The sequence below is a fragment of the Cyclopterus lumpus genome, chromosome 7, assembly GCF_009769545.1.
Source record: "Cyclopterus lumpus isolate fCycLum1 chromosome 7, fCycLum1.pri, whole genome shotgun sequence".
NCBI lineage: Eukaryota > Metazoa > Chordata > Actinopteri > Perciformes > Cyclopteridae > Cyclopterus > Cyclopterus lumpus.
The window spans coordinates 5445901-5461205 of NC_046972.1; the positions used below are offsets into that span (position 1 = coordinate 5445901).

The window sequence follows — 15305 nt, forward strand, 5'->3', positions numbered from 1 at the left end:
AGAATGCAGACGGCAACCGCTGTGATTGGTCCGTTGGTAGTATCACATTTCCTATACAACGCCAACACTGACCGAATTCAACGGCCGAACACAGCATCCCCTCAGTTGTCTTCTCCCCCATCATGTTGTTCAACATTCATTAGCTCCAACATGGCTCCGACTCAGTCGCCAAATTATTTAAAGCAGACGATGAAGCTCAATGTCGTTACAAAGACAATCCACCAGCGCCAACTATAGCGCAAACATGTTTCAATGCTCACAACGGAGAAGGGCCAACATTTAGTTTCAGTTTACCCCATTTATGGGACAGGGACGTTGTGAGTTTGCTTCTCTTTTGGGTAAATAAATCCCATTGCCTGCCAGCTCTATATCTCACAACGTCACCTTCTTTCAAACTGTCACTGTTTCTTTATGGGCACGAGCGAGGGCCACGACACAGTGTTGAGGCAATCTAACTTCATATTTTGAATGGTTTTAAAAAAAAAAAAATTTGTATCGAAGTAGTGAGGCATATCTCTTATCTGAAAAGACTCAAGTCAACTTCCAGAGTGATCAGCGGACAAGGCGATGCCGATAGAGATGATTCACCAAGTTTCAAATGAGCTAAAACCTCCAGCAGTGAACACACACACACACACACACACACACACACACACACACACACACACACACACACACACACACACACACACAAACACACACAAATATGTTCCCAAACGCAATCTCACGTGCATGTGCCAACATGAGCGAAACACAATAAGATAGATCACAGAATAAAAGATCACAAACACACAGCGAGCAGCAGGAGCGACTTGAAAACAGGAACAGTGCGTTATGCATGTCAATCAGCGATCACTGAGGCTCAGTAGGAGCAGCCTTTCATCGGGGATGCATCAAACACGTTCTGGTTTTCAGTCAAAACGAACCTGCGCCGCGACACTTGTGAGCCTCAAACGCACCGCAAGGAGCCCGATGCTGCCGCCTATGTGCACCGCGCAGCGGTGCGTTTAGCGACTCGCCGTTACCCGCGTCCGCAGCCAGGGGGCGCACTCATGTCACTAACCTCTCCGACTCTCTCTCGCTCTCTCTCTCTCTCTACCAAGGGATGCCGGAGTCTAACCGCAGCTCTCCTCTCATTCATGCTGATCGCTGCTGTCCTGTGCGCACGGAACTGCAGAGCTGAGCTTCGAAACCGGTGCTGCTGCTGCTGCTGCTGCTGTCCGACAAGCCCGCCGGGAATGGAAATGTCTTCTGCTGCAACTCTGACATCTTAAAAAAAGACAAAACATGCCGAGGAGTACGAACGCGAAGGGCGGTTTGATCAGTAAGTACAGGCAAACTTTTGTTTTGGTGGTTGTTGTTGTTGTGGTTGATAATCATCTCTCCAGTCCTCTCGGAGCTTTTTTTGGGGGTATTCTTTCCTACATCCGAAATGTTGGCGACATTTCTCTCCGACCCTTCCCTCTCCTTGCCCTCGGTTGTACTTTCTGCCGATGTCTCTCTCTCATGTCACTGACACGAGCACACGCAAATCTGCAGAAATCCGTCTTTCTGTTGAATAATATATTTTGTGGGCGCTTGGAAACATCGCATGGCTTGTTTTGCGCACCCGGGGAGAAGCAGCCAGACGCACGAGGAGGTTGCGGATAAACACCAGCTCCGAAATGACTGAACGTCCCTTCCCTTTTTTTTTCTTTAACTGGAATTGGCCTAGTTGTTTGAAGGTGAAATGTTGCTGTACTTCACTGGCAAGGAACTGCGGATCTTGGATGCAAAAGTGTCTGTTTGAATGGTCTGTTTGTGTCTAAGAGCTCCACGGGGGGTGTTTTTTTATTATCTCCCGCATGCGTGAGCTTTAATGGCATGTCGATATAGTGCATGTCACATCGCAGGAGGGTTATAGGAATGTTCTGGTCGCCAGTGAGGCCAGTTTATGATTTGCAGCCGCTGTGGTTTATTGCGATGATTCTCAGCTGACAGATGTAATTAAACCAGTACGGACGTCAACAGCGTTCCAGCTGCACTCCATACCCAGTTTTGAACTTGAAAACAGTCTTTGCGCTAACTGCGCGCGTGCACGTGCACATTTATCAATGCATGTTTGCGTACTTGACTGTGCGTGTGTGTGTGTGTGTGTGTGTGTGTGTGTGTGTGTACAAGTTGCTACCCGTGTGCAGCAGTGTGCCTATTTGTGCTTGTTCAGATGCAAAATGTAAATGTTTGAATGTGTCTATAGGGGCTTAGTGTTTGACCTGTATGAGTGCAGATGTATGTGCGTGTGTGCCCCCACCCCCCCTCCACACACACACACACAAACACACACTCAGCTTCATCATTTTGGAGTCTCATCAACATGCTCTGACAGTTTTGTGTCACCTTATGAATTTTTGACTTGAAATGCGTAGGTGAGGCAGACGGGCTGATTTCGAGAGACTACGGGCACCAAGCCATCGGTTTGGCTGCCAAAGCACATAGAAAAAAAAATCTCTTCATGGTGTGTGTGTGTGTGTGTGCGTGAGAGAGAGAGAGAGAGAGAGAGAGAGAGATGAGAGTCTTCTTTTTGCACGTTCTGATTCTCCTCTCATCTCCTCTCTCCCTTATCTCTCTCTCCCTGAACTCGCAAGGATGCATGTGTGTGTGTGAGTGTGTGAGAGAGAGCTAGAGGAGATGTAGGGAGGGGGGGGGGGGGAAGAAAGATGCCTTCCCCCCTCTCTCTTAAACGCGTGTGTCATGATGTGCATGTGCTGGGACGCGTTGATAAGGCTGAAACCCTGAACATCACCTCCACTTTGAGGCTGATGCGTGACATCCGAAGTGACTGCTTGCATGGTTTAAGTGACACAATGACAAGTGTGGAACATATTAGTTCCCGTCGCACACGCTAACACGGCTGTGTTTTTCTTTACCTGTTTATAAGGGGTTCTACCCCTGAAATTAGTCAGAATCGGACTCCCGACGACAGCGGTGCTGCGTGTGCGTTGAGCCGCCTGTAACCCAATTACCTAGTTTATTCTTGGAGTCTTTTATTATTAATTTGTTCTGAGAGGATTATCTTTTCCCTCACGCTCTCTATGTTTTCACCTCTTTATGCTCAGTAACCAGGGTTCAGTCATATTTAAAGCAAGTTCTCGCGTGGCATCCGTGTCTGTGGCGTTTAATTGCATATTTAAAATAAGCATACTTTGTCACACTTATCCTCATGTGTGTTTTATAGGAACACCATGTGTGTTTGCGCTACCAGCAGTGTCTGTAGATACGTTTTATGGACATTTTATGTGATTTTCTGGGATCGATTGGTGCATGAATTACTGCATTACTTTTTTTACGAGGGGGTATTTAGGTGAATGGCCTCATTCTGGGTTCCTGGAGGTGACTTTGTTGACTGTTGCCCCAAGTCTTGTGATCTTCTGGGGCTTCCTCGGCATCGAGCGTTGTGAGTCACATTATAAGTGAGAATGGACTCTTTAGACTCACCGTTTCATCACCTCGCTGGAAAGCTGCTGTGTTTAGGCGACGACCACCAACCTCCACAGGGAGGGAGGGAGTGAGTGTGTGTGTGTGTGTGTGTGTGTGGATGGGTGTTCAGCTGTGTGTCTTGCCAGTGGCTTAGACCCCGGCCAAGCTGAGAGCTTACAGACGAGGCCTGCGGTTCTGTCTGCATCGAGCCGCTTCATACCTCAAGTGCCTGTGATGGATAAACTGAGGAGGAGAGTTGGCAATGGAAGGCCAATAAACCAGATTGAAAGCAGTTTTAACTGATTTCCATTTAAGAAACACCCACAACAAGGGTCCATCCAACATGGATGTAATAAAAATGGCATTTAGCCGAGGAGGGGTTTCATTCATAGTGCTTTGAGGGTCGACATTAAAATGCTGCATGGGCGGCCCCAGCGGGAGCTGAAGCACCAGCCCAGCAGTGTCGGAGCCACACAATCGCCTATCGAGACGACTGTAGACTGCCACGTAAGCCAATATCACATGGCAAAATACCAGTTTTGAATCCCACACACATCCACAATTTATCTAATCAGACCGGCATGCAGATCAAACACCAGAGCGATGGACTCCAGAGGGATGTAACAGTATGGGTTTGTTAGTGAGACATTCCTACAGACTCGATTAGAACCGAAAGGCACGATCGGTTCTTCTCTCCCTCTACCGGCTATGTCAGTCATGATCATTTTCAATTTGGACAGCTGACCATTTATAATAGAGTCATAGTCCCTGGGAGATAACCTCCCTCCCAGTATAGATACTGGTGGTGGAGTAAAGCCAGAAGGTGGAGAACCTTTGTGATTGAGATGAACCCTGGCATGAATAGAAATTGAAACTCCCCAGTAGAGGCGTATTAGTGTGAAGCATTCTCTTTGTGGTCTGTCTGTCTTTAAAGGAACCATAATTTACTAAATGAAGATCACGCTGTATTCAAGAAGACTTGAAACTAGCGAATGAGACCATAAACTCATGTGTACAATGTTTACTGAGGGAATAAATAAAGTACATTTCTCAAAGACTTCTATACAATCGGACTAATTTTTAACCCAAAGAAGTCGCCCCCTGCTGGTCAGTAGAGAGAATGCAATGTTTTAAGACATATCCGCAGGTTCCTGCCGGATTTTGACATTGGGGTCTATGTGGATCGACTCGCTTTTGGAGCCAGGCTCAAGTGGTCATTTGAGGAAATGAAAAGAAGTTTAAAGGTACAGACAGTAGCAATCAGGTTGCGCTGTCACTCATCTACAGTATATGTAAATTGTTAATTGTAAATAAGGATGGAACAATATTTTAAAAGATAACAATAATATCATGAATGACAACAAAAATAATGATGATAGTAATAGTAATAATAATAACAGTAGTGAAAAGCTCATACCGTTACAGCTCTCTCCAAAATGAGCATTTGTGCTACTACAGCAGGGGAGCCATGTTGTTGTTGTTTTTTCTTCATTCTCTTTTTTTCGACGAGGCTGGGACAAAGTGTTTACATCTCCCAATTTCTGTCTGAGCTGAACAGACAGAGGAAGAGGTTGAGCAAGATGATGAGAGCAAAAGAAAAAGAGAGAAAGAGAGAGAGGTGGAGAGAGAGAGAGAGAGAGAGAGAGAGAGAGAGAGAGAGAGGTGGAGAGAGAGAGAGAGAGAGAGAGATGAAGCGGTGGCGCTTTTAAGTTCCCGGCACCTTTTTGATGCAGCCTCTGCAGTGAAAGGCCAAGGCAGATCAAACGGGGGAGGCAGATCGAAACAGTTTTCGCTAGTAAGAGGAAAAGACGCGCCGCCGCCGCACAGATGTGACAGGCAACCGCGACGCCGAGGTGGCTGCCACTTTTGCAAGCCGCCCGATCGCAAACACCCGCTTCCCAAGTTCAAAATAGGACTTGCGAGGAGCTTGTTTGATTGTCGCTGTCATATCTGCGCTTAGCACTTCGGAGCGAGACCAACGGCTTGTGGGCGGGCGGGGGACTTGTTTCCTACCCTACGTGTGAGCAAAGATAATTCTGCCGTTGTTTTGTCAGCAATTAAAAGAATTCCAGCAACCCGTTTTCTTCTGCTGCTTCTGCAGACCATACAGCTTGTGTTTGTTGTCCCAAATGGCCAATTTCTGCCTTATGTTCTGTGCTGTCTAAACAGTTGAGGCAGCAAAATAATCTGTGTGTGTGTGTGTAGACCAACAAACCCACATCACAGAACTGCGTCTGCGTTTCCTGTGCTTGTGCAACATTAGTCTGATCAGCACGTCCCTGTATTTATCACATGCGGATGCACACACTCGGACATCCCCCCCCACCCTTCCCTCCATATATATTTAGTGCCGGGCCAAGGTCAGAGTTGGAGAGCTTCCTACTTGTTCTTTCCGTACATGGCTTTTGGATGTCTTCTGTTTCTGTGGTGTTGGTGGTCAGAGGAGGAGGAGGGAAATGCAAACGTTGAACAGAAGAAAGGATGAGAGATAGGACCATAGGCATCATACCCTGTGTGTTTAATTTTAGGAACAATGCCAGCTGTTATTTTCTGCTAACCATTCTCAAATGTGCCAGAAAAGGTTCAATCATGATGCAAAAATAATTTTCCAAAACGACATTGTTTTTTTTAGAGGGATTCGTACTGTCTTGTTCGTCTGGATTTCTTCCCCCAGGCGAGCCCATGTAAAGCACTCCGTTTAAGTATGCTCCTTCACAGTCAAAAATATCTGAATTTACACAAAACGGCACACTGCAGGCTTCCCTTTCAGCACCGTCTGATGCTTTGCACCAAATCACACCAAAGGAGCGAGGGACAAAGAACTAACACTCGACGAGTCCGGTTTTTCCTCCATGTGTAGCCTTTGCTTTGGTGTTTGTGAAGCGGGAAAACATAATCTAGCAGGTGGAAGGGAGGGGAACCACTTTGGCGTCGCAGTCCTGTTGGCATCCGGAGGAGAGAGCAAAGAAAAGGAATGAGAGAATGGGTGAGAAAGTCAAAAGGAAAGGGAACATTTAGGGTTGGCTGTAGCTCATGGGGATGAGTGGTGCGCCTGTAAAAAGGAATTAGAGAGGCAAAATAACTCAGAAAACAAGAGAAAGCAACAGGATGTCAAGAGACTAAAGTCGTGCAGTAAACAACCGAAGCGGAGTTTCAATCGGGGGGGGTAGAAAACAAAGGGACTTTGAGGTTGAGGTTGTGCAATTCAACTTTGGGTTGTTCTGGAAGTGATTAACATTGTCAGGGAACAAGGAGAGAGCGCTAGGGTTGTGGAGAAGGAGGCGAAGGGAGACTTGGTGAAACAGATCAGTCTGCTCTCCATCGCCTGGATTTCCCTTTAAAACCAGTGGCAGACAAACACGTAGAAACGTTTGTGGGTAGATTATGGAGGAGCACCAAGCTACAGCACAGGCACTGAGTGGGGAGTGACCTTCGCCTAAAGGTGGATGCTGGGGTTAGAGCGGGGGGCGTTTAGGAAATGCAACAGCAGCAGCGGCGGCACAGGTGTGTTACACAGTGGAGTTTCTTCTCTTGTAAATGTCGGTGAGGGACTCTATGGCACTTTTGGATGGATATATTTAGCTAAAAGTTAGACTAATGTTCAAATGTTGTGTTTTTGTTGAACATTGGTGAAAAGAACTATCGTTCGAGGGGTAATTCAAAAGAAACAATATATATGTCTATTTGCTGAGCAATACTGAGCGAAGGCTTTCTCAACTGTTTGGTTTCTCTCGCAACTGTGTGGCCAAACAAAGCTCACCTGGAGTCGATATCTACATCCCTCAATTTGAACCAAAGAAAAGAAGGAGTAAAAGAGACAGACCATAACCCAAAAAGAAAAGAAAAAAGCATTTGTGCGATTAGTGTTTCATCATGCTGCCAACGGAAACAATTTGCCAGCTGGAGGAAAAATACAAGGAAAACGGAGAGTGCCATCGATCTCGTCTTTCAAACATTTTGAGAGGGATCCTGGTCGGTTCCACCTGGGAGGAGACGGTGGTGGAAGGCAGGGAATGACAGGCAGAAGTGCTGAGTCAGTGAATACAATGACACTCCCCCCGATCACACACACACACACACACAGTCATCTCATTTTGTTGAGTGCTTTGTCAAACACAAACCTGTGTGCAGGAGGACTGGCTGTAAGGTTTTGTCTTTCTCTGTGTGTGTGTGTGTGTGTGTGTGTGTGTGTGTGCGTGTGTGTGCGCCCTTCCAGGTGCAGCGTTTTGCTCAAGGACACCTCAGCAGGTGTTTTCTTTTGTTACCAAAAAACAAACCAAACTAAAACTGCGCAACGGGGCTTCCGGTGCAGAGAGGTCCAACATCTCAGTGGATAAATGGAGTGAGCAGAAGCACAGCATACAGGTGTCTCTGATAGCGGCTTTTGCTTGTGCTCGCGCTGTGATGTATGGAAGTCTTGCCAACGTTGAGAAATGGACCTTCCTACGCTCAGTTTCAGCCTCCCAGAGCGTGGTTCCGCCAATCCACTTGCGTTTTTTCCCTTCTCCCCTTCGTTGGGCCAGCTTTCCGTCCTCCCGCGCTCTGTCTTGAAGAAGGATGTGACTGATAAGACACAGAAACGGTGTCGCGCTGATAGTAAATGCTTCCACTTCCCCACAATAAAGACAGTCAAAAGAATGTTGAAATCCGCTTTAATCACTGCGAGGGCTCAGGCATCTCCTCGGCCGTTAAAATTGCCCCGCGTACCCCTACCTTCACAGACTGATTACTTCATGGGAAACCATCTTAATGCAGGCGGGCAATTCAGCTTTTAAAAAGACGGGGGGGGAACCGAAATTGGAGAGAAAGTGTTGAGTTTTGTGGCGGCAGCAGTGACACAGCCACAGGAGAAGCTTTTGTCTGGTGAGATAAATTTACTCAATAACCTCATGCCTAATGGGGCTGTCTATTATTTTCCTGTTTTTATGCGTATCTCTATTTCTCTCTCATTCTCCGCAGCTTAGTACTGTGTGCCATTATTTTGTGCTCTCCTCTCCCCGTCTCTTTATTATCTCTGCTTTGCTTTCTCCTCATTCTTCCGGATATTCACAAGGCCTTGACAAAAAAGTGAAATCGGTGTATGTTAATTCAACCCTATAGATGATACAAAAAAGTTATTTACGGTCTTTTGAAGTTTTTCACCATGAAATAGCTGTTGTTGTTTCCCCCCCCCCTCGCTATTTTATTCCTCCAGACCAGACTGACTGGTGCAGCTGACATTGGTCTGATTTTGTATAATTAAGGGCAACACACCCGGTGATGTATGTAGGCATGCATGCCCATTATTTTCTACAGTGTCTAAGCCCAGACGCTTTCACTTCCTCTGACTCGTAAACCCAAGCAATATGTATCCTGTGTATGGAGTTCACTTCTTCAGTGCTTTTGGGCAACCTTTGGCAGCATTTTTGTACTCAAGTCCGGTCTCAAGATAATTGATGCATTATCTCAGATTTGTCTTTTTCCCGTGGGTGTTTTCATTCAGACCCGTCTCACTGCCTGCCTTTGGGTTTCGACTGGGTACCGGTTGTCTTTTTTCTTTTTAACCACGTTAGCAGCTTAGCTTTATGGATAATGATGTTAGTCACTCCACCATTTTTGGTCCAGACTGAAATATCGCCAGCAACTTTGTTAGGACATTTATGGTCCCCATATGCTAACATGCTAACATTAGCTGGTGAACATGGTAAACAATATACCCGCTAAACATCTGCATGTTAGCATTGCCATTGCGATCTTGGACTTGGCCACCAATATCGGCTTGAAATCCACTTTGCTAGAGAGCAAAAACTGAAATCAGCCATTTCCCTCAATCGACATGCATTAATGCTCAAGAAAACACCCATCCCGGATACTGTATCTCAGCTATTGTCCGTTTCCTGTGTGCTCCGGGCGCAAGTCAAATCAGTAAATTTGAACTACTACTATATATACTTACAATCCTTTTCTTTTTGGATTCCTTGTGATTCCACTTTCTTCTCCATTCAGTCCCGTTATCTGTTCTTTCAGCGCGTAGATGCAGTGCCCCCCCCTCTCTGTCTGACTAGTGCTGTTGGTTTTAGAGATCTCAGCAGACTGACTAGAGGAGGCTTTGCTGCAGGCAGCTCCTTCTCCCTAATGAGTGAAATGGAGCCATTCGCCTGCATACTTACACTTCTTCGCTTTGTGTGTGTGTTTATTCGTGGCAGCTTGTGCGTGTCTGTATGCAGTGGTGGTGGTGGTGGTAGGGGGGGGGGGGGGGGGGGGGATTGAGTGTTTATGTGTGTGGTTTTGTGAAATTGGTTGTGTGAAATATTCTGTGTGTGTTTGAGTCGGCGTACTTTTGTGTATCTATGGGGTTTGATTTTGAGCATGTATGTGTGTGTGTGTGTGTGTGTGTGTGCACACGCGCGCGTGTGTTTCATGCCTCCACGCACTGTTTCAAATTTCTTTCCTCTTGTGAAACAGTTTATGTGGCTGTTGAACACAACATTTCATTTTCCCACTGTGTGCCGATGTAGTTGACTGGCTTCCCTGTGTGCTCCTGGAGGAATTCAACTCCATGTTCCTTCTGTGGAGCTTTATTATGAACTCAGTTCATGCATACCTGGGCCGGTGTTTGACATCACACCGAGTTCAGAAATGTCCTCATAGAAGTAGATTTCTCATCAATGTAGAGGATTTAGTCCAGTCTGCCTAAAGATTCTTGTCTCTATTAAATCAAAAACAATTAACCAATAAGCTATTCCTGCAACTATTAGTTTGAGATTTTTCTTAATAATGGATCCATCATTTAGTCCAATTGTGGCAAATTATAATACATTTCCATCACAACCCAATGTGAAGTTTGGGGTCATTGACTTTAACCAGTGTAGCAATAAAGCATTGTGGAATAAGCAAGCTAGAAGGCTACCTAGCTGACAGCTGTCTAGTTAGCTCGCATGCTAATTCTGCCAAGAATTTTTATCCACAAACAGATATTTGCTTGTGATATTTTACACATGAGGAAATGGGTCGAAAAAGACTAAAAAAATATGTTACTTTAACCCGGGAGACTGGGGTACGTGTCCCAAGTGAAACTTTGGACTGATTTTAGGTTCCGTACGTATGCTCTGTACGCGAAAATACGCTTTCGTTTCACATTCGCCACTCTGTATTTTGTGACTGCCGTTGTGCATCAGTGCGCTCTTCTCGCGTGTGTTCGTTGTATCCGTGTCACCGCTACTCTTGAGGTGACAGAAAAAGAGAATAAGAAGCATAACGAGTGTGAATTGATCATAAAGCTCCACCACTGAGGGGATTAGAAGGGGTTAAACTGCAGGGCGCAATAAAGACTGGCATTTATCTGTCACACACTGGTGTCTGCGTGTGTGTGTATGTGTTAGTGTGTGTGTATCAAAGAGAGAGAGAGAGAAACCATGTCCTACAGGAAACAGTGTCATACATGTAGATGTTGGGGGATTTGTTCTTGTGTGTGTGAGTGCGTGTGTGTGTGTGTTTGTGTGCGGGCGCGTGCATGTGCAAGTGTGTGTGCTTGTGTGTGACCTATATCTACCATGGGGCAGCCAGGCAGTTCCAGAGCTGAGCAGCAGGGGATGGATTTTGCTGATGCTCAGAACCAGGGGGAAAAAAGTGAGAAAAGAAATAGCATGGAGTGGAGTGAGTTTGTGTGTGTGTGTGTGTGTGTGTGTGTGCGTGTGTGTGTGTGAGATGCTCGTGCTGTTTAAGAGCCGGCGTTGTGGAAGCAGAGTTTCATGTTACATAAGAAAACAGGCAAAATATGCTTCCTCTTATCGCAAATTAAAAGCTTGTGCGTCTTCCTCTTTTAGTACTAGAACCAGTTCACCCCCAATAACACTGACAGGAACACAGGGATTGTTATTCCAGATGAAGAAGTTGTTTTCCCATATCTTTGGCTTCCTTGTGGCTTGCTACAAGTTGCTTTTATATACAGCTATCCAATTACCTGTGATACCTTGTTATGATTACTATGAACTAAGAAAAAACAATAGCAGCCTCTGTGTCATGCAGTCAGAGCTTGGAAATAAAACTCCCGTTCTGCATTAAAACGCAGGAGTCCCCCGGATGATGTAATGACACCATCAGTCCTAATGGTTTTGTAGTGCAATTTTCCATCAGTTTGGTGCACGGCTGTATAAGAGAACTTGATACAGCGTTGTTCATTCCTCTGAAAGTTTCTCAAAGTTGAATTCAGCCCTCTCAGAAAATAACTTGGTTCAGCTATTAGTGCTTTTTACAACTTTAGGGACCAAATCATTTAAATTTGGGTTATTCAAGGGTTTGTACTGGGAAGTTGATAGTATTTTAAATGACAGACATCTCTCTCCCAATATAAGTTTATGGGGGAACATGTATCCAAATAGGTGGCTCAAGGACCGGAAGTGAAAACACATGACGTAATTTATCACACTAGTTATCAAGAGAGGATCACGAAGAATAGCCTCAATGTGTGTGATCTGGAGAAATAGATATTATGTCTATACAGTCCAAGCTTTGTCTGAGGGGAGGCCCAACAGTCTCTTTGAGAAAATCCTCTAGGTGGCAGATGGCTCTAAATACCATGATACCCATGGGGGGGGGGGGGGGAGGCATCGCAGTCTCAAAATTCACCCCTGTGCATTATGGGATGGTAAGACCTTTATTGATAGGGAAATGCCACAAACATTTAGTCATGTAATGCTACACAACACAGTTTGACGGATTTTGCAGCACTCTTGCTTTCAAGCAGCCCCCTCCCCCTGACTGTTGGTCCCTCCAGCTTTTTTGGCGGCCCCTGTTCAGAATCTGGAAATGATTACCGCGCTAGACAGACCAATCAGATAAGGCGGCTGCAGAGGGCCATGGCCAGCGGTGAGAGGTCGCATTCCACCCCCCTATGATTAGATCCACTCTTCACACTGTAACACTGTAAACTGTCACAGCTGTGTGAGCACACATGCACCAAAATCAAGGCTCCGACATGTTAGATTGCAATCAATGTTTCAACTAAGTGTTGACAGTCCTGTGCGAGCTCTACATTATCATCGTCATTGTATAGCAGGAGACATTGCTGTATAAAATAATGGAATATTTTGTCCTGCCATGATATAAAGGAGCCACTTGAGCTGCTCATGGAGGTTAAGATAGAAACAATAGGGCCTTTCTTTCAAATCGGATCTGGTTTAATCAGCGATTAAATACATTGCCCTGATACATCGACAGATCTGTCTTTACCGAAGTCCAAAGAGGAGCTGCAGCTGTCGATCTGGAATCTATTTCATACTGCCAAAAGAGGAACCAAACCGAGCCGTACCAGGCTAAGCTCAAATGTGGCTAATGGAGCCATGGATTTTTTTATGTGTTTGTAGCGGTCCAGTGTTTTCTGGCACTTTACTTCACGCTTGGTGTGAGAGTGCATTTTTTCCACATTTTGCAGGATGGAAAAAGCAGGCTACTCCGACACCCCTACCCTTACAAACACACACATACACACACACACACACACACACACACACACACACACGCGCGCGCGCGCGCGCGCTCACACACACACACACACACACACACACGCGCGCACACATGTGCTCTATGTTAAAGCAGTTCTGTCAACCCTCTTCTGCATGTAAGTTACTTTTGCAGCGCTGTTTAGACATCAACACCGTTGCTTTCCGAGCAGCCGGATGTTTGACATTTGCGGGTTGATAATGCCTTTCGCATTTCATGTCTGCTGACGTCTTGTTTACATCAAATGTGTGCCCGCTGGCGAAAAGACTGCGTCAGCCGCGATGACACTGCGGAGGGGATTACCGCTCGATTGCGGCAAGCCGTTCAAACATCTGGTTCTCCCTGCTAGTGTGAGTCAGATGTCGAGCTGAGAGCGTTACGCCACTCCAGAGGTCCTGTAGGGAAACCAATGGGGCCGATATATACGGCAAGGGGGGCCCGGCACGGCCAGATTAACAGATTTTATCGCCGTAAATGGAACTTGTTTTCACAATCTTTCGGAGCTCTCCTTCTCTCTTTCTTACTTTTTCCCGGTCTCCCACGGTTTAAGGAGGGATCCTTTCAGATGATGCTATGGTTGTTGTTAAGGCAAGAAAATCCAGGCGAAAACATTGCTTTTCATGCACTAGTCAATTTAGACAGTATGTGTCACTTTTCTTTTTAGATGAACGAAAATAATTTATGGATTTTTACTACAGTTTGTCTATGGCCTGGAGATTTCTCATAAATTCACCAAAGGTTAGCATAAGATAATGCGTCCTTTGCATATTGAAACGTACAATTTCAGAAAACATGTAATACAAAATGTGAGCTGATGGGTTAGGGATCGTAACTAACATTTTCCCTTCGTCCTATTCTCCCCGCGGACAATAAATAAGTTCCCTGATGAAGCTAAATTGTGAACAACAAATCTGTGTTGAAATTGGCCGAAAGAGTGCTAGTTAGCAGTAGCCGTTAGCATTACAGTCCTGCTTGGCTAAATAACGGCGCTAACAGCTGACGTCTGAAGGTTGCATCGGGTTACATTATTTCAAGCTCGATTCAGTAAAAATGTGTATAAGGAAAATTATAACGTTTTAATGTTTACAAAGGTAATTTTGCAAAAAAACGCCAACACATTTTTAGCTAGAAACTTGGGGCAGATCATCTGGGATTAATAATGAATTAGCAAATACCAGTATGCAGAGGAGTTTCTGCTTTGTGTTTGGTTCTTGTTTATTACCATGGTGTCGAAAAGGGTAACAAGAATGGTGGTATTGGTATGGACTACAACATTTCTGTTATTGTGACAACCCTAAGTGAGAGAAGCTGCTAACGACTACATATCTACTGACTATCATTACTGCTTTCCCTCTACTCTTTTTTTTTCCCTTCAAGATAAAATACTTGCCTGGCTACCTGACAGGACTGTACTTAGGCAGAAGCAGAGCCATTCAATTGGAATAAAAAAAAAAAAAATTAATTGCCATTAAATGTGTTAACGGTTCTCTAGCGCCCTGTCACGGAAATGTTCAAAAAACTTATGCTTTAATAAACAAACGGAAACTGTGAGAAGACAGTTGGCCATTGCCAGGTTTCAGAAAGAAAAACGTAATGAGGGGATTAAAAATGCTCCAAACGACTTGAAATTTGGGAGGCAAAGGTTTTGATGGAAGCTATCACATCTCTTAACACTGGCATCAGCAACAGATATAATGATTGCAAAAGAAATTGCAATATGGCACGTCATTCTGTGCCAAGAAGTCCTGGCAAATAAATCAAGTCCTTCCTTTTTTAGACAGTTTTTTTTGTTGAACAAAGGCAAAGACATATTCTTATTGGATAAGGCCAACCCGATAACTTTTTTGGTTTCCGAGCATAAGTCCTCCTCGACTCGCTACAGGCAAGATGTTTGGTTTTGATATGAAATATGACCAGAGCCTTCACGGTCAAGGGAATCCAGCAGGCCAGCTAACTCGCTGTCCTCCATTGTCCGTGGTTTATTGCTCTAATTTGGACTTGGAAGGCCAGCTATGATAACTAGTCACCTTGATAACTCAACAGTGCTTTATGAGCGTCTCCTCGTCGTCTTCACATCGCCTCAGTCGAACGTTGCAGCCAGAAACGTTGGCGCGCTGGTTGAGGCTGAGCAAATGATAAATCTGCTCTTTTTGTAACAGCTTATGAAGACGCATCTTTGCTTAATTAAAATCCGCTGACAGTCTGCTGCTCGTACAAAGTGATGAGTCACATCATTGGCTTTGTGCAGTTCGGATACGGAGTTGTACTCCATAAAATGCTGCTCATTATATAGTTTTTTAACCCGGAGGCGGGCGCTGCAGTCACGTTGAGTCTCTCCATGAAAACGATGTTAATTCAGACGGATCAGA

At 45.2% G+C, this 15305-nt stretch overlaps 1 protein-coding gene across 1 annotated transcript in view; it reads left to right on the forward strand.

Annotated features, from left to right (window-relative positions):
* The first annotated feature begins 1153 nt into the window (after positions 1-1153).
* The window catches only part of LOC117733865 (plexin-A1-like), a 208227-nt gene continuing 194075 nt past the window's right edge, over positions 1154-15305 (forward strand). The window contains 1 exon segment of the mRNA XM_034537776.1: positions 1154-1324. The gene's annotated coding sequence lies outside the window, so the exon portion shown is untranslated.